The sequence below is a fragment of the Acomys minous genome (genome assembly GCF_964271855.1).
Source record: "Acomys minous genome assembly, chromosome: 4".
Classification (NCBI taxonomy): Eukaryota; Metazoa; Chordata; class Mammalia; order Rodentia; family Muridae; genus Acomys; species Acomys minous.
Genome location: NC_140486.1, coordinates 129,357,162 through 129,384,472, shown reverse-complemented (window position 1 = coordinate 129,384,472; position 27,311 = coordinate 129,357,162). Strand labels below are relative to the sequence as shown.

General features: G+C 43.5%; 1 long non-coding RNA gene across 2 annotated transcripts in view; it reads left to right on the top strand.

The window, feature by feature from the left end:
- LOC311595461 overlaps positions 1 to 27,311 on the top strand; it is a 117,509-nt gene that overhangs the window by 670 nt on the left and 89,528 nt on the right. For both annotated transcript variants that reach the window (XR_014778451.1, XR_014778452.1), the window contains exon 2: positions 1,238 to 1,312. This is a non-coding gene — a long non-coding RNA (uncharacterized lncRNA). The remainder of the gene's footprint in view (positions 1 to 1,237; positions 1,313 to 27,311) is intronic.

The following is a 27,311-nucleotide window of genomic DNA, read 5'->3' as shown; positions in this document are numbered from 1 at the left end:
ACGAATTAATTAGGTTTTTGCTTTGAACAAGAAAGACAGTAATTTAACATGATCAACACCCACAATCCTCTTTGTTTGCTTGTTTTTGTTTGTTTTGTTTTGTTTTTGTTTGCTGTTGATTGCCATAAACTGAAGATTGGAAACTTGTAGGCAAGGCTGATCATTTGCTAAAATTTAATGTGTGAGTGTTGAGAAAAAATATGATTTGCCAGTGCATTTTTAAGTTTGGAGCAGTGATCATAAGAACTTCCAAGTGCCAACAGACGTGCTACCCATCCCTTTTACTCTAATCAGTTAAGACAAAGATTTGAGGTAAAATTATAAAGAGAAACCAACAGTAGTAAAGAGAGGGAAATGGCTGGAGTAAATCCTCATGGGCTGATGTGCTCACTCGTGCTTACCCTATTTAAATATGCTTGTGCTAAGACCTATGGAGCCAGTGATGTATTTCCTTAGCAATGGTTAAGAAACATAACTACAGACAAGACAGAAGTAAACATACCCAGCAAATGTTCAAAAGCCAAACAGCCAGCGCCTTGAGTCAATGTGGCTACCCTACTAGCTAGCTGGAAAGGTTGGCTGGGGACCAGGGGAGGAAGGGGCCGTCAGCAGGCAGCTCGGGGTCAGTGGCTGCTGCCCAGCTGCCTGATGAAGGTCAAGCGCTTCAGCCACAGTGGTGTTGACCACTCGTCTACATCCCAGTGATATGAACTTGACCATCAAGCCAGCATGGAGTCAAGGCTGCTGCTTCTAGCTCCACCTGCCTGCCCAGGAAACAATCAGTGCTGTGCACGAAGAAAGCCGAGCTGAATCTACACAGACAGAGCTTATTATAACCTACCTTCACTAATTTTAAAACAGAAATATTATGTTTATTAATGATATTTGGGTGAAGATCATAAACATTAGTAATATTTTAGTAAAGATCCTGAAAGCCCAAATACTCCATTTCCATGAATTATTTTTCCCCCCAAAGGACATACCAATAAGACAGTGCACAATGCAGAAAACCCCCTTCAGGCTACTTTCAGTTATGTGCGCTTCTGGAAAAAAAAAAAAAAGAAAAAGAAAGAAAGAAAACCTGACAAGCAAAGAGTGTACTCAAAGAAGCTGGTGTGTGTTCTCAAATAACACTGCTCCTCAAATTTATTGAAATCTAAGCAGGAAGGAATTAGCATACTTCTTACAGAACATTTAGACTGTCATAGTACATTCTTTTTTTTTTTTATCTGAACAGCTGCAGATTAAAAGGAAGGCCCATACTGTTGAATACTACAACTCACTCAAGCCAACGGATTCCTTCTTTTATTAGGTAAGCACTAACAAATGAAACCAAATCACACCCTTTGTACTTGTTTGTACCTGTTATTGTTGGTGAAAACCAACGCTTTCTGCTTGCTAAGGCAGTGACCACACTAACTCAAGGTGCTCTTTGACGGTTGAAAATGTCCTGGGCTTCCATCTGGGTGGCTATACTTCTTTTCTGGACTAGATTAACTTGTATTCCTTTACTGTTGGATCAATAGTTGGACTGGCAGATGATAGGGGTGTTGGAAAGATTCACAGTTGTTCCTGGAATCTGTCTTGGAAACAGGCATAGAGCGAACACTCCACCCAGTCGAATGTGACTGGCTCCAAACCCAAGCTGTACACAGCAGCTCACTGCTTCGATGGTCACTATCTGTCCTCAACTGTCACCATCAAGTTTATTTCCATATTAGCTCCATTGTTGATCACTTCTATATTATGGATTCCCTCTTGAAAAAAACGTGTTTCTAAGCAGATTAGCTAATAGTACATTTTCTTTAATGGGCTGTTATATAAATAATTTAGAGTTCTATTTAAATGTAAATATTGTTTCAGAAAGAATTGCCAATTATATTGAATAATTTAAACTACTTTTTAAAATGACAACACAAAGCTTCATAACCAAGATAATATGCATATTATGCATTTTGAACAAATGATTTTAAACCTATATAAAAATCTGTTTTGCTTTATATTTATACTTACTATCTTTCTTAGTAGAACAAAACTGTAGTAAAGTCCCTGGTAGCTTCATAGCATAGACCTGTGATCCTGCTACTCAACCCTAAGTAAAGGCTAGCCTGGGCTGCAGAGGGAGTTCAAGTCTAGCCTGGGCAATTTAGCAAGGTCCCATCTCAAAACACAATGTAAAAGGGGGCCAGTGCTGTACCTCTTCTGTGAAATGTTTGTGTAGCCTTAGTCAATACCTAACTGGAAGTGGGGCACCTCACCCCCTCAAATTCTGAAAATAAAAACCTTCTAATTTAAGCACAATACTCCTGATAAGAGTTCATCTGGATCGGCTGAACAGGACAAGGATGCTCACGTCAGCATACACTTTGCTTCCCAACGCATGCAGTACTGCAGAAACAAATGCAGGTTTTGGAAAGGAAAGGAAATTCCAGAAGGGAAACTATCAGCCTTTTCTTCTGGTTCTCGTGGGTACTGTTGGCTTAACCATACTCCATCCTAAATAAGAGACTGAGAAAAGTCTTTTTAAAAAGGAAATTATATGTAGGTCATATTTTCTGAAACAGCAATATGCCTCCCCCAAAGCTTCAGCTAGACACTTGCTGAAGAGTACCACACAGTGCGCAAGCTCGGAGATGGGAGAGCGGCTGCCATTCCTGTCTCTGCTGCTGATCACCAGGAGAGAAATCAGATGGCTCCAGCGAACACGTGCCATCATATAGAATTTACCTTAGAGATCATCGCATTCAAAGACAAAGTCTAGTTCACAGCAGAAACATCTAGAAACCAGTTCTGTTAGTATTCCAAGTGACAGGCTAAAAGAATCAGCGGAAACAAGAGCGACAATTAGCCTGACTGATATAAACGCCCCAAAGATCAATGTCCCTCGGTCAAGGCATTTCCACCACCACAGTCTATCTAACAAGGCGAATGGTGTTTCAAGACTGCATGCTGACCATGAAATCAGAACAAGAAGAGCTGGCTTATCTTAATGGACAGCACCTATAAATGTCAACTGCCTGACACAGCATCCTCCGGCGGGGGGGGGGGGGGACACACAGCATCTGCATAGAGGGACACAGCATCCGCATAGACATAGCATCCTCATAGAGGGACACAGCATCCTCATAGAGGGACACAGCATCCTCATAGAGGGACACAGCATCTGCATAGAGGGACACAGCATCCGCATAGACATAGCATCCTCATAGAGGGACACAGCATCCTCACAGGGGGACACAGCTTACTCATAGAGAACACAATATCATCATAGAGGGACACAGCATCCTCATAGAGGGACACAGCATCCTCATAGAGGACACAGCATCCTCATAGAGAACTCAATATCCTCATAGAGGGACACAGCATCCTCATAGAGGGACACAGCATCCTCATAGAGGACACAGCATCCTTATATGTGGACCCAATGTCCTCCAAGGGGAAGGTCTGTAGTGAGCAGATCCAGCCGCTCAGGAGCTATGAATGGGTTCTACTTTTCTCTTACCTTCTAATCCTTGGGATGCTCCCTGGTCACCACCATGATGGGACCTGGTTATTTAAGAAATTCCACCAGCAATATACTTACAATAATTTTTGGGGGGAGTTGCATCACAGAATAACAAAGCATTTCCCCCCTTTTTGGTGAATGTTTTCTTAACTTCCAAAATATCTGAAAATAACTTACTGGCATCCCTTATGTACTATCAGTCAGAGTCTAAATTTGTTTAAATTAGTTCTGTTTCAATTTAATATTCTCTGTTTATTAAAACATTAACCAAAGTAAAAAGAGCATGTTCTTACCTTAATACATTTCTATTATTCAATTAGAAATAGAGTTTAATTTTTCCACATCAAATATATATTTGTTCTTTTCCAATTTGATGCTGAAATTATAAATCCTCACAAAATTCATTTCTAATTTTAGAACAAGTGTTGGTCTAAAGCTGTTTAAAGAAACATTTTTACGAATGAGAATAATGCCCTCTCCACACAAGGACAAAGCCTATACCTTTGTCTAGACTTTAGATTACAAGGTATTCAGTGAATGCATGGAACTTAAATATTAAAATGCTGAGTACCTCCCTAATTTTGAAAACGAGTGGTATTAATTACCAAGCCACGCTACCCTGAAAATAAGATTAATTCATTTGTTTGCATTACATAAGAAATGCTTTTAGTTTTTGGCTTCTGATGCGGGTTTTGTAAAGCCAGAATATATTCAGCATAGGCCCCTAAATATCACCCCCCCACATTTATGCAAACCAAGTGGCTCAGGGTAGTGCTTCTTGGTAGGATCAGAGTAGGGCAGGGGCGGGTCAGCAGAGGAGCCCCTGGGTAAGAGGGAGAAAACTCTCAGCGCTGCCCTACACAGGGTAAAAATGTGAAGTGGCCAGAGACTAAGAACAGAACAATTACTGACTGACTCACCAGCTTTCAGGAGCATCTCCACTAACAGACAGATGCCTGTGCTAGGAGCATGGCACCCCGGAGTCACAGTGAGCTTTAAATTCAGCAACAGCAAGTTGACTACGAAGTTTACATACTGATACATTCTAGTAACATTGTTTCTTTTCTCTTGTACTAAAGTGCGTAACTGGCTAAGTGTTGCCTCTCCAGAACTGCTTGAACTTTGTGAAATGTTCTCCTGCTGCCAGGGATAAAATTGCAGGAAGAAAATGTAAAAGTCTAGGTCTGTAGCAGGCCATGGTTGTACCTCTGGATCTAACCACTTGAGATCCTGAGGCGAGGGGGGGCGGGGGTATTGGGGGGCAGGTTGCCATGAGTTTGTGGTTAGCGTGGGCGACATAGTAAGATCCCTCCTCAAAAATAAAACACGAGCCTCAGCTGTCTCAGTGGGAGAGTGCTTGCCTGGCACCCACAAAACCCTGGGCTCGATCTCAGTCCCTACAGAGAATCTCCTTAAATTAATGTAATTGGGATGGGACGATGACTCACTAGGTACAGTGCTTGCTGTGTGAGCAAGAGAGCCTGAGTTCACCACGTGAAGAACGAGGCACAGAGAAACATACCTCCAACCCTGGCACAGAGAAGGTAGGAGGCCTGTGACGCACCAGGCAGCCAGGCTCTCTGAATCAGTGAGTGTCCACTATAGTGAGCGACCCTGCCTCAACAATTCAGCTGGAGGGCCATTAAAGAAGACGTGGTATTGACCTCTGACCTCCACAGGTGTACAGACGCACACATGAGAAGCTAGCCTACATGTAGGATAGCATACAGTATTGTCACTAATATAGTCCCAGTGTTCATATGATCTGGTACTGTCCCTACACAGCCATCGTACCCAGTGAATGCTCTGATCCCTGTATGCACAGACACAGGCCATTTTCACAGCTTTCCTGACAATGGGAGTGCTTTCCCTGGGCTGTAAAGAATGGAGCGTATGGTGGCTCCTTTAACTTTTCCCTGTAGTTTATATCCACGTCTTAACTCCCAGGAGCCTCATATCTACCCCTTGCACTGGAAGTCATCTGATTCTTTTATTATTATTATTAATTTATTCATATTACATCTCCGTTGTTACCCTATCCCTTGTATCCTCCCATTCCTCCCTCCCTCCCATTTTCCCCTTACTCCCCTCCCCTATGACTGTGACTGAGGGGGACCTCCTCCCCCTGTATATGCTCATAGGGTATCAAGTCTCTTCTTGGTAGCCTGCTATCCTTTCTCTGAGTGCCACCAGGCCTCTTAAGGCTCATCAACACCTTTAGGTCTCTCAGTTTGCCATAATCTACTCTCCTGGCCCCTTTAAAACCTTTGACAACAGATACTGAGACCAGCCTTCAAATTCCTTCATTGGCTATGAGGCTAGAGAAAAGGCGATGTCACCAGAAAAATCAAGCCTGTTTTCAAAGCATGTTTCGAACCAGTTGCTTCCTTGAGTATCTACAAGGTAGACATAACAGAAACATCTCCCTCGTTCTCCAAATGAGGATGGTGAGCTCGAAGGCAGCCTAAACTGTGGTGCTTAGACGTCAAACTCAAACTAGAGTCTGCAGAGTCCAGCGTCCATCCACAGCTCCAGCCTCCGAGTGTCCTCGCTGGTCAGGTCTCAGCTGTATCCACCCTTCAAGGCCACCCCAACCCCACCTCCCACTGCGCCACTGTTTGACAGGATACTCCCTGGGCTCAGCACAGTTGCAAGTTTTGACCCATTTTCCCAAGCAGGTTTATCAGGGAGCACTCCTCCCTCAAGCCTTTTCCAGAATGTTAACATGTGACAGAGCTTTGAGCATTTGAGCTACTGAAATCATCTATTTGCTTTTGGCCTTCTTTTTCTGTGTCCCATTCCATTTGCACTTTTTTTTCTTTTTCTTTTTCTTTTTCTTTTTCTTTCTTTCTTTCTTTTTTTGTTGTTGTTGTTTTGTTTTGTTTTTTTGTTTTGCTTTTGGTTTTTGGAGATAAGGCTTCTCTGTGTAGCCTTGGCTGTCCTGGACCATGCTGGCTTCGAACTCACAGCAATCTGCCTGCCTCTGCCTCCCGAGTGCTGGGATTAAAGGCGTGCACCACCACCGCCCAGCCCATTTGCACTGTTACCACTGCATTTGCATTGCTGTAATTTTATTATGACAATGTATTTGGTTACATGAATCTCTCATGATTCTCTGTGCTTTTTCTTAAGAGGATTGGTAACTTTCAATCTATTTAAGTTTTAAATAATCTGTGGGGATTGCCCATAGTTTTTCCCTTTTAAACTATCCTCATAAAATGCAGGAAGTGATGGAGTTAATGGACAGACCTACACCACCCGACAGGAGTGCTTATTAGCCCTTCCTCAAATTGGCCTTTTCAGTGAATCAGGGCGCTGTGGAGCTAGCTTCCCCAAGCTCTCACACACTGTTGTGCCTCCTTCCCCTGATGGGTCTGTTGCTCCTTGTTCTGCTCCAATCCTCTGTCCTTAAGGTCTCTGAGTCTTGTGCCTCTCTGTCCTTAAGGTCTCTGAGTCTTGTGCCTCTCTGTCCTTAAGGTCTCTGAGTCTTACATGTCTCTTGGGGAACTTCTCCCTCCACTCAAGATCACACAAGAGCCTGGCAGTTCTTTAATGCCATTCAGTCTTACTGTGGTACGTCACACTTTTTGCATGTATTGACTAGGAGGTTCTGGGCCACTCTACTTTGCTCATAACTTTGGTGCAGATTTTTCCAAGGTCACCACGTTAACTGTGGGCTCTTTTTCAGGTTAATGGAATCTCATAACCTTTGAGTCTTTGTGTTTCTATTTTATACATAAACAAATATGGATCATATCAGTTGCTCTCTTTCAACTTTTATTAAAATGGGGGTTTTGTTTGTTTGCTTTTCCTTTCTTTTCATAATGATTTGCTTCACAGACTTCATTCCTTTGTTTCTTGATCTGTAAACACACTGAGTTGCGAGTCTTTTGTTTTAGTGCTAGTAAACTTCCTTCCAGTTTTGCTGTGTTGACTGTTTTTCCCCTAATGCTAATTACTCAGGGAGGGAGCTTTTGCGTGGGAACCTGCTTCCACTCCTGTCTATACTTCCTGCGACTTTCCTCACTCATGTCCTCTTGTCCACGTTCATGTCTCCTCCTGGAACCCTGGCCTTCTACCCTGATGACACTGAAAGCAACACCGAGGGCAGTGGAGACACAGTCACCAGGACAGTAAGGGCCTGGCGTTCCCTCAAGCCTCCCTTTTTGAGATTATGGTGCAAGAACAGAGCTTTTCAGAGGCCACAGCCCTTGGCAGCGAGCAGCTACTTGTAGATTCATCACAAAATTTGGAGAGGAACACCCGGAGCCCTTTGGCAGGACTGGAACTAGCAGTCAGCAATGGCATTTCCATGCCCAGAAACTCCTAGGAGCACAGTGCCAGGCCCTGAATCCTGCCGTGTGCGTGTCCTGCCGTGTGCATGTGTTTGTTCCCAAAACATAAAGGTTGGCTTTTCATTTTGATGCCTGCTAGCAGCTTTGTTTACATGCTGGGACTTTTCTCGGGTCTGACTTTTCATTTGAATTCTGTATTCTCTCAGAACGGTGTGTGGCTCTGTGTGTGACAGGTGTTCCAAGAAGTTTCAGGAGTCAGAACGATTTCATTATCTCAAAGCAGAAACTGAGTGAGGATTCACCAGGAGTGTAATGCAGAGACGGGGTTGAGGCATGGCCCAGCGGTAAAGTACCTGAAGGCCATGGGTTTGACTCTTAGTACTGCAAACATTATATACATATATGTGTTTATGCATTACTTTAATATGCAATGTACAATATATGTTACTGTAACATATAATGTATAATATATTGTTAGAATATCATATTTGATATAACAAGATTACATACACACGCACTGTCGAGGAAATCTGTGAATGATATTACACACACATACGCTGGGGATGAAATCACTGTCAGCCTGACCTGATACCTGGGTGAACTGTAATTCCTCCTTCACGGAGGATCCCACGCTCCATCCCTGTCCACGTGCACAGGGCGTATCTGAAGAAAAGCGATACATTCACGCGGTTCCCAGGATGATGACCGAGCGCTCAAGAACTAATTGGTAATAATAAGGGTAATATATAGTTCATCCCTAAGGAGTCTGTTTAACAGTCCGGCTATGTATCTTCACTCTTACAACCTACTTTTTTTTCTCTTCTCCATCTGCCTTCACTAGCCATTGTGATGGTGCCGCGCATGCAAATGACTAACCTGTTCACCCTGGGTTATCTATATTCCCTCCTCCAACAGTCCTGCTCCGGGCTAGAACTCATGTATCTCAGGCTGGCAATTAACTTCACGCCTCCCCCCCCCCCCACCTTTCATTTGTTCTCCTTTTAGATTTTTGTCCAGGCTAAATACCAGTTCTTTGGTCTCTGGCTGGCAAGTGTCCCAGACGGTAATAAATAGAAATCTTGTCATGCAACTTAACAACTTCCGTATTCTAAAACATGTGAGTGGTCTCTTTGGAATCTTAAATAATCTTGCTGTATTGGGTACATTTTATCTCTGTGGCTAAATAAATATGCAGCAGGAAGGGGCTTGATGGAAGAGAGGCCTGCTCTGGCTCCTGGGGAAGGCAGTCCAATCCACCACAGCGAGGAAGGCACGGCGGTGTCGGGCTAGCAGCGGGAGCTGCTCACGCTGGCTCGGGAAACAGACAGAGCACGCTGACATCAGTCGGGTTCTTTTCTCTCTTTCCCCTTTACGAACAGCCTGGTACCACAGCCCATGTGATGGTGTCATGCACATCCTGTTAAAACTGTCTGGGAACAGTCGCAGATTCAGCGCAGCATCAAAGGTCCACCAGTAGAGTTTCCCCAAACTGGGACCACAAGTGGCTGGGAGTCTCCATTAGGGTTCAGAGTGTCCTGTCACAGTGCAAACTTGGAAGATTCTGTCCGTCGAACTGTTTCTCAGTTGCAGCCACGCTGTTTGCTCTGTTCATCGTGGCCAAAACATTAACTGCGTCCATGTCGGTCTCCTGACCGAGTCATGCAGCTCTTGTATCATCTTCCTTTAAGATCTCGTTGTACATCTCAGTAAGCGTGGAGAGCAACAGCCATGCTGCTCCTCAAACGCTCTGCCCTCTTGACATTGCCTCCTTCAAATGACTGAGACTTTTTCTTTAAATTCAGGATCCCCGGGTTCTCGAGACTCAAGCAGAAATTGGCCAGAGTTTTCTCCAAACTGTACCATAGATGCCTTTGAGTCTGGTTCCTGCTGCAGTCCTGTGCTTTCTCATATTTCCTGAGCACTCTTACTGTCTACCTGTATCTCAGCGCTCCGCTCTCATTCACTCCCAGCAGAACGGCCAATTAGGCTCTGCTTGTAGCCTTTGAGGGCTGTTACAGCCATAGGCTGTTCCACATTTCTCCCACAGACAGTCAAAGTTATCAGAACAACAGCCCCCACCCACTTCTTGGTACCAAGGATCTGTATGGATCATATTTCCTGTGTCTTTAGCCAAGTTCCCAACAAGAAACAGATTAAAGAAGAAAAAAAATATTTTTGTCTCAAAGTTCATAGGACAATTGGGATATAGTCCTTTAAAGTAGGGAAGGCAGGAGCCACCAGTAGCTGCGGAAATGAGGGTTTGCTCGCAGGCAGACAACTCAGTTAACAGGTGATTGCTGGGGCTCCCGATAACTTTTTGCTTCTCTGTCTGGGGCTTCACTCCACGGGAGAGTACCTCTCAAATTTAGGGTGGGTCTTCCCTCCTCTCTAGGCGTGCCCTCAAATTCATACTCAGAGGTGTGTCTCCTAGGTGATTGCAACTTCAGTCAAGTCAACAGTGGGGTTAACCGCCACACCACAGGCTCCAAATCAACACTTAAATCCTGGTTCTGGCGTTGCTGTTTTATTATCGTGTCCCTGTTCACAGAGGGTGTCATCAGAGCTCACTGTTTTTCCACAGCCTCTGATTTAAAGCTGAAAATGCACCTCTGCCGATATAAACGGAGAGGAATCCAAAGGTGAGACGCCTACTCTGTCACTAGCACTCTTAATACTCTAAATAAATTAGGTGAAATCGTTATTTAAAAGCTGGATTATCACACACTGCTCTGTCTTTCTTGAGCTCTTCTATTGACCTCAGCATCCAGATAACGACTCATACTCTGTACTTCGCTTGGCTTAGACGGCGTCAGAACAAGACTTTGGAAATTCTTTCTGCAATACCATCTTCACCGAGCGTCCGTTAGCACTATATTCACTCACCTACGCCTTATCATGTTTATATTCCACTTCAAGTTCTGAGATAAATTTTAACCAATGCAACACAATTGTGCCATATGGGGCTTTAATTGCATTTTACTTTTTACTTTTTTTTACATTTACATTTTGTATTCCATACCAGCTCACAGCATACTACAGCAAAACTTTCTTAGTTTCTAAATGGAAACTATTTTATATTACCTATAATAATGTCTCTCTAATGGAGGACAATGTTTACAACATGTTATCTTAAATAACAATATACCTGAGGCTAAGACACTTAGTGGTATCGAATAGCTGGTTATTTAGGATAGATAGCTTTCAGTTACTATAACAAATAACTGAGATTACATCAATTTAAAAAGAGAAAAATGTCTGGGAAGATAGTCCCGCCCGTGAGTAAAGTATTTGCTATGGACCTGAGCTTGGATCCTTAGCAACCACATAAAAAGCTGGGCATGGCAGAGCATGGCTTAATAGTGCTTATTATTAGGCCTATAATTATTATTATGACAGTATTTTCTAACCTGCTAGCAATCAATCAAGACACAGACACCTGTTATATTTTAAAATAGCCTTAGTTAACCAGGGTCAGGGCAGATATTAATCCCCTAAATACTTCCCATAGTGGGGCAGGTATCCCATACTCACCCCAATCCCATGCTGTGTGCTTTTAAAAACTTCTATCAAGCTACCTCCCATCCATAATCCCAAATACTTGCTAATTATCATCATCTGGGCCAAATCTCCTTCCATGTCTGCCATGTGCTTCTCCTCCACCTAGCCCATGTTGCAGCCTTCTTCTTCTCTTCACCTCTGCTCTGGTCTCTCTCTCCCAAGATTCCCTCTCTCTCCCCAAGCCTGGGAACTTTAGCCACACTATCCCATTTACCCCGCCCAAGTGTGATGGCCTTTTATTGGTCAAACAGGTTAGGCTTTTAGGCAAAGTACAGGTGGGGCAGAGAAAGCAAAGCAGTGATTAGCATCAAAATACATCAGACCAACCTCCAACAGATACCAAACAGAAAAGCAGTCTTCTCCAATGAAATCTCACAGGGTATATCAACCACCCTCCAAGGGTAGGCCTTGTGACCAGCAATAATTGGCCAACACAGCATAAACTCTCTGGTGTTTTGTAGACTTTTTGCTTTGATTTTTGATTTTGTGGTTTTGTAGTGGTCTTTTTTCTTGTTTTCTTTGTTCATTTGTTCATTTGTTTGTTTGAAGGAAAGCATAAGGTTGATGAGTAGGGCAATATGGACAATATGAGAGGAACTGGGGGTGGGGAAAACATGACCGAAATAAAAAAAATTAAAATTACCTGAGGTGGAGAGAAATAGGGAAAGACACTTGATTTCAATCTCTGGACTCACAGGTATGCATATACGCACATGCACATACATATAACATACATAAATACACATGCTATATATATGTGCATGTGCATATCTGAGTCTAGAGGTATATATGATATATGTATATACACACACACACATACACATACAGACACACCACAATAAATGAAGAAGTTTTTAAAGGAGAGAAAAGGCATTTTAGCTCATAGCTTTGGAAGCAAACAAATGTTGTCATTACTTTAGATGCATCCTGAGCATACAATAGTGGAGTGTGTGAGTGAGTAAGGCTGATCGCCTCTTGGCTGGAAAGCAAAGGGGGGAACAGTAAGAAGCCACATCCCCAGTGACCTAAAGCCTTCTATTAGCCCCGTTCTTCCATGTTCCCACCACTTTCCAGTCCTTCACTGGCCTCAAGTCAGTACGTGTGTGTTCTGAAGTGTGTGGTGATTAATTTTAACGGTCATCTTGATGCAACCTAGAGTCACGTGGGAAGAGACCCTTGTCGATTGTTAGATCAGGTGGGCCTGCAGACATGTCTGTGGGGGATTCCCTTGATCGATGTGAGCAGGTCCACCATGACTGTGAGTGCCCACCATTTCACAAGAGGGCTGAGTCCTGGGCAGGGTAGGAGAAGGGGGCTGAGTGGCAAGCACGCTGTGTCTGTCCCCTCTTCTCTGCACTGTGGTTGTGACTTCCCTCATGCTATGGACGGTGGCCTGTACACATAACCTGAATAAACTCTTTCTTCTCTGTGTCGCTTGCTGTTGTGAGTGTTTCTCCTGTAACAGGAGCCGACCAGGGCAGGTGACATTGTTCCCCATTCAAAGGACTGCAGCAGCAGCAGCTCACTTTCTCACATGTTTGTGCCATTTACCCATTTTCATAATGTGTAAAACAGTTTACAAACCATATCTGATAATTAATATAAGTGTCTGTCACCTTTGAAAAGGTATACTCATTTCACTTTCTTTTGAAGAAACACTTACGTTCAAAAACAATCTTGGACGCAAGGCAGCTGTCGGTTTTCTGTCCATCTGCCACGCCCCCAGAGGTGCCATTCGCGTTCTTCCCCTCAGGATATTACTGCAGAATGCTCTCAAGAAGATGGGTCATTCCTCCGAGGAGTGGGCAGCAGAAAGCTGCAACAACAAGAGCTCACAGGCATTGTCCTAGAACGTCTATTTCTCTTTCTATCCTTTCAGATTAACATTTTCAAATTTGCACACAAGTTATGTGTAGGCTTGTGTGATATGTCAGTGCGTGTCCGTGTGAAGTAATCAAATCAGAGTAAACATGCCTGAGTCTTGAAGCGCTTGTTCCTTAGAGGTTAAAGCATGTAAAATAACTTCTTCAATTCCTTTAGTAGCATATGTTCACCTTCTTCATAGACATGGGGCCATGAAAACAGCTTTCTAGAACTTACTTCCATCTCCTTTGACTTACTGTCCACCGGTTGGACTTGCCTGGCCTTTCTCCCGTTGTCTCCCACTTTCTCAGTGCCTGGTAAACACTGTTCTCCTCTCAACTTCTACCTGTTGTTCCCCAGCTTTGGCGTGTGGGAGAAATAAGTATTTGACTGATGATTGAGAATATTTTATATTAAAGTAGATGCAGATATGTCTTAGAATACAGGCACAATTTGCCTGAGTTTTAAGATAAAGCAATGGGGCTTTAAAAATATCTTTGTTTTGTTTTTTAAATACCTATATTTCCTCTATGCCCCCCAGAGCCTGTTTTATTTTCCTAATATTATCTTTTGCTAGACTTCCACTCCGTTTATAATTTTATTCATATCCAACAAAAGCTCTGTGGCTGACAGAAGGGGCCAGATTGTTCATGGCTTGTTTGTTCCTTTGACTCACGTGCTGTGATCCAGGTGGAAGACTGGCATCTGCTGTGGCATAGGATGACCTTTGGAACTGTTTGTTCACAAAACACTCATATCTAGATAAGGGTGGTCTGCCTGTTTTAGATGATCCAAGCTGATATTATATGTGCTGATTTAATACTTCTGTCTGCAGGAGCTGTATTCCTTCTCACTCAGACGTCATTACCACCATGCAGAATTTAATGTGGGTCACACGTGGGACATATTTTGAGGGAAAGCGTTCTTTCTCAGGCCATCGTGTGTTGAACTGCTTTCAGGATGAGCAACATTTGAGGACGGGGGAAGCGCTTACTGATCACACTGCAGGGCTCAGATGTGTCTGTTTACCCATAAAATCGTTGCCCTGCTGACCGCATCACACTTACCTTGGGTCATTGAGGCTTATACGTCAGTGTGAACAACCTCAAAGGAGAGAGTGTGAGACCAACACGGCTAATTTGATTTGCTCATTGCCTTTCACTCTCCTTATTTTCCAAATTATTATTATTTTTCACATTTTGGAAATCAGGAAGCGCATATATTCTGCTTTTCCAAATTAATTTTAATTTGCGATTCCATGAGTGTCTGCATGGTTTTCAAAGCTGTCATTTTATAGCTCTATTTTATGAAATTAATTTTACTGGGCATTTTCATGCGGCAGCACGACATTTTTATAGCTCTGCAGTAAACTTGCGTTAGGCGATATATTGCTCAGCCGTCTCCTATTCTTAGACATTTGGCTTTTCCCTGCTGTGTTTTTGTTTTAGACATCACAAGTAGCATTACTATAAATATTTTTAAGTAAATAATTTTTGAAACTGCTTATTTCCTTCCAGAATGTTCCAAAGAGAATTACTGCGCTAAGTCATAACTAGTATTTTCATGACTTGTCACATGGATTTCCAAGCAAAGCTGAAACAGCTGAGGAGAACATGAGCAGATATATTTGTGTCGTTCTGAGATCCAACAGCGTTTTGTGATTCATATTTATGATATGTAGACACTGACATCTGAATGTTACTAACACCTAGACTCGTTAAGTAAACTATTGGGACATGAGTTAGTCTGTGCAGTGACCCCCACATGTGGTCCCTAGTTATCCCATGCTGCGTTTGAGTCCTTCAGTGAATCACCTGATGGAATTTCAGGGGTTGGATTTTGTAAATTTTTATAATTTATCTGCAAATTTCAGGAAACAAACCGTCTAGCAAGAATTACCAGAAGCAAACAGGAAATTGTCACTGCACAGACAAAAAATATATATATAAGCAACAATGCAAAGTGCATCCCAGAGACATAGCTGTGGGTCTGCAGGGTTAGCACATGGGTTAGCACATAGGTTAGCACATGGGTTAGCGCGTGGGTTAGCGCATGGGTTAGCGCGTGGGTTAGCGCATAGGTTAGCGTGTGGGTTAGCGCGTGGGTTAGCGTGTGGGTTAGCGCGTGGGTTAGCGCATAGGTTAGCGTGTGGGTTAGCAAGTGGTTGTGTTTACTGGGTTTTGCTTCGGTTTTGGTTTGTTCTGATTTTCTGTGGATGGATAGGACAGAATCAGAGTGTATTTACTGAATGTTAAACTTCTTATTACACCTTCCTCAAAAAATAATGCCATGAGTGTACTTCCCCATGTTTTCATTTTAAGGCCTAAGTATTGTAAATGCTTGAGGACTGGCTTTTCTTTCTGCCACATGAGACAGTGAGTAAGATGTTTTTCTCATCACAGACAACCAGTTGTCCTCAAAACGTTTGTTAGATTTCTTTATTTCTCACTAGTATTTTTTTTCTTCCATATGTCTAACTCTTACATGCTCTGGGTTTCTTTCTAATGATTATTTACTCGACCAAACTTTAGCTTCAAACTTTAGCTTCACTTCTTGTAATTTCACTGTTTGGTATAACTACTACAATCTTAGCTCTTTAAAAAATGTGCGTGCCAGCTCTGGTTCTTTAGGCTTCCACATTGCCAGGCAGTGTCCTGTGTTGGCTCACACACTGAGCTCATCATCATTGTCCAACGTCATTGTGTGAGTGTCATAGCATGTGCTTACGCACAGGGATGCTTTAGGTCAATCCTTCCTTCATGGTATAATTAAGAAATTTGTAAGCATGGCATAAAACGGAGGGTGTGGCACGTGATGGGACATGGCACATTTTCTTTACAGTAAACGTTTTAGGGTTGTTTGTTTGTTTGTTTGTTTGTTGTTGCAGCTGCTGCTGTTGTTTAAATAAGTAGAAGGACTATAAAATGAAGCCAAAATTTTTGTATGAACAAGTAACATAGTTCTGTTTTGTTGTTTGTTTTGGTATTTTAAAAGGCATTTGTCTGGTCTTTCCTTTGTTGGAAACAAATTCTAACTATGTGTCTAATCTGGCCTGGAATTCACCTCCCTCCACCTCAGCCTCCACGCTCATGACACCACACCGGGCTCAACACAGTTCTTTATTACAGAGCACCGTGTGCTGTTGTCTTAGCCAGGGTTCCTCCTTCTGCCAGGAAACACCAGGACCAGAGGTTACCTAGGAAGAAAGGGCTTACACTTCCCTATCACTGTCTACAGTCACAGGAAGTCAGCACAGGAACAAAGCAGGAACCTGGAGGCAGGAGCTGATGCAGAGGCCATGGAGGGTGCTGCTTGCTGGCTTGCTCCGCATGGCTTGCTCAACCTGCTTTCTTATAGAACCCAGGACCACCTGCTCAGGGATGGCACCACCCACAATGAGCTGGGCTTTCCTACATCAATCACTAATTTTTAAAAATGTGCTACAGCAGATTATTATGGGGCATTTTTCTCAATTGAGGGTCCCTCTTTTTAGATGCCTTTAGGTTGTCAAATTGACATAAAACTAGCCAGCACAACTGTATGTCACATGCGCTTTAATATGACTGGCAGAGCAATAGTTTTGCCACACACAAATGTGTACTCACGTGACAACAGCTTCATCTAGACAGCCGTCACTAAACAGTAACAGTTTCAGCCCTGTTACCTTTCCATACCATTGTCACACGTGCAGTCTATCTTGAACCGAAATGATGTGAGATGCACACGGGTGTGCACTTTAGAACCCACTTACTGGTTTCCAGAGAAAACACTATTTATTTGGGGGGGGGGGCTTATTTTGAGAATAAGTGACTTTATGATGTTGGGCTCTTATGGTGTCTTAGGCATGTCAGGGACACTGCACAGTCTGCCCTGAAGATGTACACATCAGCCTGTTAATGGGTTCCTGGGTATATCTGTCCTCCCCTGTATCTAGTCCAAAGTCTCTTAAAATGTACAGGCTCTTGCTGTGACTTGAGGTGCCAGAGTGGCTTGGTACTTCTTGGGGGGGGGGTCTCCCCTTCTCTGAGAAGAAAGATAGGAGGGAGTGGTGAGCGGAGGGGACATGAAGGTGGGACTGGGAGGAAAGGAAGGAGGGAGGCTGGTATCAGGCTATAAACTAATTAAATAAATTAATTTTTAAAACTTGAAGACAGCTTAGTGGGAAGCACCTGTAATCACAGCACTCAGGGAGGCAGAGGCAGTTGGATCTCTCTGAGTTCGAGGCCAACCTGGTCTACAAAGTGAGTCCAGGAAAGCCAAGGCTACACAAGAAATCCTGACTCAAAAAAAAATTTTTTTACACGCTTCCTTGTTGGAGAAAGACAGACTCTCTGTTCTTCAAACGTTTTCAGAAGTGTGGGAGCCCCTTCCCTGACTGCAATGGTTCCTGCCCTGTGTGAGCCCTTCAGCCTCCTTTCCTCTCAGAAATGGAATTTCTTGGCCTTTGCTTCCTGACTGCTGTGAAGCTCAAGGCGACGCCATCCCAAGTCGCTGCTCTCAGTTGCTCTTAAGTTCTGATCAAAAGGTTTTACAGGTTTAAGAACCTGGATTTTATTTTTCTTTGCTTTTAATTCCTTGCGTTTTCACTCTTTATCCATTTGTTACCAAATGTTGAACCCCAGAGAGGATTCTGGAGAGCAACTTAGTGTTCCCACAGGGTAGAAAAGGAAAGATAAAATTGAAAAGATTCTGAAGAACAACTCATTGTTCCCGCACCAGAGAAAATGAAAGATAAAATTGTTTTAATTATGTTACAAAGATGCCAGGTTCTGTCCTGTTCGATAGATTCTGCTTTATAATTGAATTTATTCAAAAGGCTTATTTGTATTTAATATTGTGCTGTTTTTTTAACAACCATGAGTTTATATGAATTTCTGGGCCAGGATAAATGAGTAATTAAAAATTTAACTGTTTTATTGGGGCACTGGTTGTGGGTTTTTTGTATAAATGTGTTTTATTAAAGGAATTTGGAGAGTGTGTGTCCTTAAGAAGAGACTGGCTCCATACTACAGTCCCTTTTTCTGTGACATATAAGTAATGATGTCTATTGCCTACAGTGGAGGTTTAGAGGAGGCTCACATATTTGAATGCAGTCACCAGGGGAGTGGAACTGCTTGAAAGCTTTAGAAGGATTAGGGGGCGTGGCCTTGTTGGATGAACCGTGTCACTAAGGGTAGACTTTGAGGTTTTAAAAGCCCAAGCCAATCTCTCTCCCTCCCTCCCTCTCTCTCCCTCTCCTCCCTCTCCTCCTTCCCTCCCTCCCTCCCTCTCCCCCTCCCCCTCCCTCTCCCCCTCCCCCTCTCTCCCCCTACTCCCCCCCCCCTCTCTCTCAGAATCAGGATGTGGCTCTCAGCTGCTTCTCCTGCCCCAGGCCTACCTGCCACCAAGCTCTCACCATGGTGATAATGGACTAACCTCTGACATTTTAAGCAAGCCCCAAATAAATGCTCTCTTTTATAAGTGTTGCCTTGGTCATAGTGTCTCTTCACAGAAATAGAACAAGTGACTAAGATAATTACTCAATTAACATATGCAAATTATCTGAATGAGTTCATGTATATTGAGCACTGAGGAAGGTAAGAGACACCTGGGAAGTTCTTTTCATGTTTATTGTTATTATAACCATATTTTGTTCAATTATAAGTTTAGTCTTTAAATAAATTCTAATTTAGTCTTTTCAGTCAGACGTGTGAGACTTGTCTGTCTTTGTTCTGCTAGTGAGGCAGTTTGGTATGTATGATGATTGGCAGCGCTGCCAGCTTAGTGTGGGCTTGGACAGACACTTGGGACAGTGACGGTCTTTACAAATGGTAGACTTGGGTACAAACAGTCTAACGTCAGCCTTGTAGGCAAAGAACTACCTTTATCATCACCATGACAGCGCTGGTTACCAAAATTTATATGGAAATCCACCCCTGCAAGATGGACAACGTAGCAAGCCCAGGATTTTGCTGTAGAATGCATTTCAAGCTGGTGAAAACTAACAATGGTTTGAGCTCACTGAGCTCAGTCACCAGAACCATGTCCACGGACTGTACCTCTGGAAAAGCTCCAGCCAGGATCGTACAGGCTTCTGTTTCAGATGTATCACCAGCGGTGACAAAGGACTTCAGCCACAAGACAATCAGAGGGGTAGACGGCCCGTGACAGCATGCCCTGGTCTTGCATTGGCCTGCAGCTCTCCACGCAATACACCATGCTAGTGTTTGTAGATGCTGGCACCAACAAGAAACTGGAGCTGTTCCTCTCATGATAATTCTGCCCCAAACCAAGTGAGATTCTGAAATTCTTGACCACATGTTGCTGAGGAATGATGAGATATTTGGGGCTCCCCAGTCAGGCAGAGACTTGAGATGGTACCCCATCTTTTCTAGGCAAAATCCCTAGGGCAGACTGAAAAACCAGCTGAAGATTTAAACTATGCCTGGCTTGCATCAAACTCTAATACTGAAGCAAGTGACACACCCAGGGTCTTCAGCAGGTCCAGGCTGCTTGGCAGGCTGATCTACCACTTGGGCCCTATGACCCAGTAGACCCTGATGGTACCAAAGGTGTCAGTGGCAGATGGAGATGCTGTTTGGATCCTTTGGCAAGCTCCCAGAGGTGAGTCACATGAAGGCCTTGCAAATTTGAAACATAGCTCTGCCATTATCTTAAGTCAGCCATTCTTCCTTCAGGAGATAAGTCTTGTTCTGTCACCAAACCTTAATGAAAATGGAACGTGTGACAGTGAACCAAGTTACCATGTGACATGAGGTCCTCATCATCAGCGAGCTGTTATCCAACCCTTCAAACCATCAAGGCAGAGATTCACAGCAGCAATCCATCGGCAAATGGAAGGAGTGCATATGTGATTAGTCCTGAGCAGGCCCTGTGGGACCAAGCAAGTATGTGAAGGAAGTGTCTAAAACTATAGTCTTTGTGCTTATGATGATGCTTTATGTTCCAAGCATGTCCCAGGGACTTCATGGGTGTATGACCTGTGACTGAAGAAGAGAGAACTAGGGCCAGTTTACTGCTGATTCTGCGTGTTATACAGGGACCCTCTAGAAATGAGCAGGCCCATCCTGGGCAGACCGTGCAGGACACGAGTGGGGAGAAACATTCTCAGTGAGGAGCACTGTGGGCAATGTTTATGGATGCTCGAAGGAATAAACGGCCAGATGATATGCAGTCATATAGGCATGTGAGAGCCATAGCCAATGCTTTAATTGACTGGTCGGGGACTTGGAAGAAACATAATTAGAAAATAGATTAAGAATTATAAATCTAGAGCCAGGTGTAGTGGAGCATGCCTTTAATCTCAGCACTTAGGGAGGTAGAGGTAGGTGTATGCTCAATTTTCTTAACCAATATATTTTATTACCAACTTAGTGACTGGGCATATGTCACTTATAACCTGACTAACCAAAACAATAGGAAATGAGGATTAATGGACACAATAACAAAACCGTAAGGATATCAGTTACAATAACAAAACCGTAAGGATATCAGTTCCGAGGAACGATTCTCCTGACACAGTCGGCAGGATTTCTTCTGCTGGAACCTAGAGTAACCAGAACCTAGAACCTGAGCAGGAGCCAGAGCCCTGAAGCCTTCCATCTAGCTGTTCTCTCTAGGAGTGTCTCGAAGTGCAGCGATGAACAGCCAAAACTATCCCAAGTCTCCAAAAAAGCCCGCCTCCAGTTCTGGGCTCATTTATATATCTCCTCCCAGAGTCTGTTCACGGGATCTTTTCAGCTGGTAGCAATCAAGCTCCCACACGAGGTGGTCAGTCTTTTAGTGGATTAACCTCACCTGTTCTCTCACAAGACTGTTCCAACCCCGTACTTGGGATCCTAAAAAACAGGTTTATCTCTCCTTCAGGTAGACGTATCACTGTGAGTTTGTAGACCAGCCTGGTCTACAAAGCAAGTCCAAAATAGCCAAGGATGCCCAGAGAAACCATGTCTCGAAACAACAACAACAAAAAGAAGTATAAATCTGTATTATCAAATATAAGTTTGGGGTGTTAAAAGACTAAGCATTCCTCTGAGGAGTTTGGGAGGTATAGTTAGTCATGTTAGGCAAACTTATTACCTTATTATTGTTTTTACTTGGAAATCAATCATGGCATGGGGAGATGTGATTGGTTGTCAGTAGGTGAGTGGGGAGCTTGGTTGACTACTTGATCAGACCAGGAATCAACTAAAGTATGAGCAGACTGGGCCACCTGTGAAAGATTTTCTCAACTGAGTTATTTAACTTGGCAAGAGTCACCCTAAACGTGGCTGGTGTCATCTGGTGGTAGCCAATACCAGAAGTCTGAGAAAAGGCCTTTGTTTTTTGCTTCTTTGCCTTCACAATTTGCCAATGAATTAATCTACTGCGTTGCTACTGCTGCCATCACCACTGCATTCATTCACCGACATGAGAATGCAGCTTCTTCAGACATCCAAAGTCACCTGAGTGTGGCTCTCCCCTGAGTGTGGCTCTCCCCTGAGTGTGGCTCTCCCCTGAGTGTGGCTCTCCCCTGACTGTGGCTCTCCCTTGACTGTCGCTCTCCAGGAATTCCAGACATTCAGCTTTGGGCTGGGACTGCTGAGATGCCTAGCCTCAGGGACTGGGCAGCTACTGACTTCTCAGCTTCCTCAGGATAAGACAGACATTGTTGAAGTATAAATATTCATGCCAGTTCTGTTTCTCCAGAGAGCCTGACTAATGCAACTAGACTGAGAGTTGATCTGGAACTAAGGGGCCATCTGTCATCAGGGTAAAGTAGTAGTGGAAGTGAATGCAGATTCAGAGAAAATAAACAACCTACCTGAGTTTCTGGGAAGATAAGCACAGACAACCAAATTACAAATGCTGGAATAAATATCTATTCTTCCAATACATATACACTATCATACAACTGTAGAGAGAATATATTGTATATTGTGTGGATGAGTCACCTGTCTATTATAAAACCTCTGACCTATAGGAAAGGGTAGAATAGAAGATGGGACATCTGTTAAGGAGAAAGGATTCTGGGTTAGTGCCAGGCATAGGAGATTCACCTGGGAAGACATGAAAGAGGACAGGTGCATGGTACCTTAGCAGAGGTAACCAGCCACGTGGCAGAACCTAGATTAGGTAGGTTGTGTGTTAATCAGGGACTGATCCTAGCTCTATGGCCTAGGTATTTGTAAATATATTTTGAGCCTGAGTCGTTATGCTAGTACTTGGGCCAGGAGGAAAAACATGCAACGCACAGCAGCAAATGTCACAAACTCTCAAATAACTATGACCTCACCCAATAATCAAACTAAGGCGCCAGAAACCAAAATGGTAACCAGTATGGCCGAAGTCCTAAATGAAGGGTTTAAGTCCGTGGTGTTAGGACAAGTCAATCAGCTGCAGGATAGCACAGGGGAAGGGCTCTCTAACAGAAGAACATAGCAGAAATTGAGGCAATTAGAAAATGAAACAGAAATCTTTGAGCTGAACAATGTACTAAACAAAGCTAGATAGATGTTGTGGATAACAATAGATCAAAAGGGAGAGAATTAATAAACTCAAAGACAGGAAATGTGAGCGCACTCAGTCGTAGAGGCGCACACGAGAATGAGAACTTTGGAGCAGCAATAACACAGGAAGTCATCAGGTCATTGGAATTTAAGAGCAACCTAAGAATTCCATTTAGAAAGATGGCTTATCCAAGATAATGGCAACGTAAAAACTTCCATGTGTAGAAATGGGAAAAAATAGTCACATGCATGTTAAAAGTCTACCTAGTATAACCCAAGACCCAGTCAAAAATCTCAAAAGCCCAAAGACAGAGAGAAGATTCTTTTACAAACATTCTTACTAATAGACCCATTATTCTGTATATCATTAAAGGTGATAAGCCTCCTATGTTAAAAGCAGTTTAGTTTGTGTCTATATGTTTGTACCCAGATTATTCATTTGTGAGAACATTTATTAATGTCCTAAGAGTATCTAAATTCAGTCCAATTCCCCCAAAATATACAAATTTATGTCTTTTTGTTTTTTGTTTTTTAATAATAAACTTGTAATACTTCAGTCAGTGCCCCTCTTTGCTCTGTATAAAATCATGTGGACATATGTAAAAGATCCTTGGTCTCTGAGATTCCTTAGAAAATTAATATGTGGAACTTCTTGGTCATTAGCCCAGGAAACAAAAGCAATAAACGGAAAGACTTTTGTGCAAAAAAGGAACCCATCAACAGAGAGAAGACAAAACCTGACAGGAGAAAACATATGACATCTGTTCCTCTGACAAGTGATTCTTATCCAGAATATCATAGCAAGTGAACACATCAGGAGGAGAGACACCCCAGAAGACAGCCAGATGACAAAGGGCTTGACATGCAAGCATGAGCTTGACCCCAGAACCCAAGAGAAAGGGCCAGCATTGCCACAAGTGCTCAAATCCTCCTACTGGGAATGTAGGGCCTCATGGGTCCCTGGGGCAGGATGGCTAGCCAGCCTGGCTGAATTATCAAGCCCCAAGCCAATGACAAATGCTGTTCCTCCAGGGGAAAAAAAAACCAAAACAAAATGAGATGGGTGGTTCACATGTTGTCTTCTGTGTGTGCACACACATAAATCTTACACAGAGAGAGACAGACAGACAGACAGACAGACAGACAGAGACAGAGGGGAGAAGGAGGACGAGGAGGAAAAGGAAGAGGAGGAGGAGAAGAAAAGAAGAAAAAGAAAAAGGAAGAAGAAAAAAGAGGAGGAGGAGGAGGAGGAGGAAGAAGAAGAAGAAGAAGAAGAAGAAGAAGAAGAAGAAGAAGAAGAAGAAGAAGAAGAAGAAGAAGAAGAGAAGAACACTGGAGAAGGCGCGGTTTAAGAACTAAATAGATACTTTTCAAAAGAAGACAAAGTACTAACCTGTGTCCATCCCTTACTCCATCCTCCACCCCATCCCCGCCTCATCCCCCTTTTCCTCCAACCTCCTTTCCCTCTGTCCCTTCTCTCTCTCTCTCCCACCTTTCCCCCTCCCCCTTCCCTCCTTTCCCCCTCTCTCCCTGCCCTCCCCCTCCCCCCCTTTGCAGTCCCTGGCCTATGTTATCTGACGTGGTGAAAGTCCTTCAAATGAAGGGTAGTGTCCACTCGCCACCCTCTGCAGTAATGCACCATTGGTTATTATTAAAAATAGATGAAAACATCAAACATCCCAGTCTAGTTTACTTTTATGGGTGAAAAAAATGACTCAATTTTATTTTGCTTTAGGGTGTTAAACAGAAAGAGCACTAAATGATGATAATGCGTCTTACAAATCACCCAGTCCTGGGAGTCTTAAAATGGCTAGGGACTGCCTTTCCAGGTGTATGCCAGCAGAACAGCAGGTAGACAGAGGATGGTAATTGATGTATGGCTCTGCTTGCCCTGCGTTTCTTTTTCTTTTCGTACCCTGTTATTTTATCCTGAAACTCATAATACATTATGCAACGTGGCTTGTTATAAGTTAGTATTAGAAGCAGCACAGAACAGTAGCCAGAGGACTGATGTAAATGCATAGAAGGTTTTGATTTTTTTTTTTTTTTTTTTGCATAACCTAGGGATCTATCCCATCCCCTCAGCCAGCTCCGCCTCCAGGTTCCTGCCCTGTTTGAGTTTCTGTCCTGACCTCCTTCATTGATGGACTACAACTACTACATGTGAAAGCGTAAGCCGAACACACCCTTTCCTCTCCTCCCCACCCCCACAAATATGCATAAACACTTCTCTACAGTCTACAAGGAGGAGCTCACCATGCTCCTCTTGCCTTGAGAAGGCCCACTGCAATTTCTCCTCATTGTTTGCTTGGTTTTAGCTTTGCAAAGTAAACTTCTGATCAAACTGTCCCTTGATCAAATTTCTCCTTCGAAAACAATAGAACCGAGGGCCACCTCCCGCCCAACACCTGTCATTACGGTAATCTTTGTGTTGTGTTCCCTCTTACATAAAAAGAGTAGATTACATTCTTCTGAGTTTAAGGATCTTTTTTTCAGTTGTTTACCTGTGCTTCAGAACCACAAGAGAATAGGTATCTTTTAAAAATAGTTACTTTATTTTTCTTTTATGTGTATGAGGGTTTCTTCTGTATGTGTGGAAGTACAGTATGTGTGTGTGCCCAGTGCCCCCGCAAGCCAGAAGAGGCTGCTGGGTGCTCTGATACTGCAGTTGCATGAGGTCGTTATCTGCTATGTGGGCTCTGGGAATGAAAGGGGTTCTTGGCTTGGCACAGAGTTTCTCAGCCTGTGGGTTGCGGCCATCAGAAAACATATTTCCACTGGTCTTAGGAACTGAGACACTGCTCTGTTGCAAAGTTGTAGTTATGAAGTAACAACAGAAATAAATTTATGGTTAGGGGTTCCTAAGACCACCAGAAATATATGTTTTCTGATGTTTGTGTAGTTTGAGCCAGATGTGAAAATTAAATTAATGGTAGTTTTAGACATAAAACTAAAAAGGTTTTGTTGTGAACGTCCAGAATTAAATAAATCTAATTGCCTAATACTATGACAATTAGTTCAATTTTTAGGTAGTTTTGGACAATTAAATGGCAAAAAAACAAATTACATAGGTAGAAAAATATATAAAGATCAGAGAATCAAGTAAAAAATTAAGAATTTTAAAAAATCTAATAAAGTAATTGCATATGGGGTAAATATATTAAAATGAGTGGTGTTTATAATATCAGTAATGCAGTATTTTTAAAAAGTGCAATTTAGAAACAAATATGCATAAGACTATAACGGAGGGGACTTGTAACAGTACTCTTGGGTGCACAATTTTAGGAAAAAATGCAGCATGATAAAACAAGGTGAAGGGGACCTGAGGGGATGATTCAGTGGGTAAAGCTGACTGTCATCAGCACGTGGGGACTGTCACCAGCACGTGGGGACTGTCACCAGCACGTGGGGACTGTCACCAGCACGTGGGGACTGTCACCAGCACGTGGGGACTGTCACCAGCACGTGGGGACTGTCACCAGCACGTGGGGACTGTCATCAGCACGTGGGGACTGTCACCAGCACGTGGGGACTGTCACCAGCACGTGGGGACTGTCACCAGCACGTGGGGACTGTCATCAGCACGTGGGGACTGTCATCAGCACGTGGGGACTGTCACCTGCACGTGGGGACTGTCACCAGCACGTGGGGACTGTCATCAGCACGTGGGGACTGTCATCAGCACGTGGGGACCTGAATTTGGTCCCAGGAACTGCTGTGGTAGAAGAAGGAGAACTGGCCTCTGAAAGTCATCGTCTGACCTCCACTAGCATGCCGTGACATGTACAACCGCCGTGCATGCACACTCATGTGTGAATGTTTACTCCTGTGCACATGTACACACCACATGATCGTCTGACCTCCACTCGCATGCTGTGACATGTACAACCCCCGTGTGTGCACACTCATGTGTGAGTGTTTAGTCCTGTGCACATGTACATACCACATGATTGTCTGACCTCCACTAGCATGCTGTGACATGTACAACCCCCGTGCATGCACACTCAGGTGTGAGTGTTTACTCATGTGCACATGTACACACCACACACACACACACACACACACACACACACACACACACACCACACACACTTTTGAAAGGCAAACCACTGAATGTTAGATAAGAATTGGTGAAGTGATATAAACAAATATGCTGCCTTTTGATACCTGAGTCAGTCGTCTCAGGAGCAGGCAGGATGAAGGTACCCGCTGCCTTCCACCATCTGCGGGGCGGGGCCACTCACCTTTCCAGGAAATAGCCTGCGTGTGCTGGAACATCTGCCGTCTGGACCCTCTCTGCAAGGGCTTGGGGTTGTTAGGTTTCTGTGCCAATCGTTCCCCAGGAATCTTTGCAATTTTATCCCACACCTGCTCGCTGTCTCACTGAGCCTCAACCTGGAATCCTATTAAAATGACCCAGCTCCCTCCTCACACGTTTTCCTCACCTCGCTTTATTTTCACCGTGCTCTTATCAGCTTGGAGCACACCACTGAAGTCACTCACTCACTTGATACCATCCCCTCCTGCTACTGTTGTCTTCCAAGAGTGAACATTTACACTTCATCTTATTCAGGAATGTAAAAAAAAAAAAAAAAAACTCCA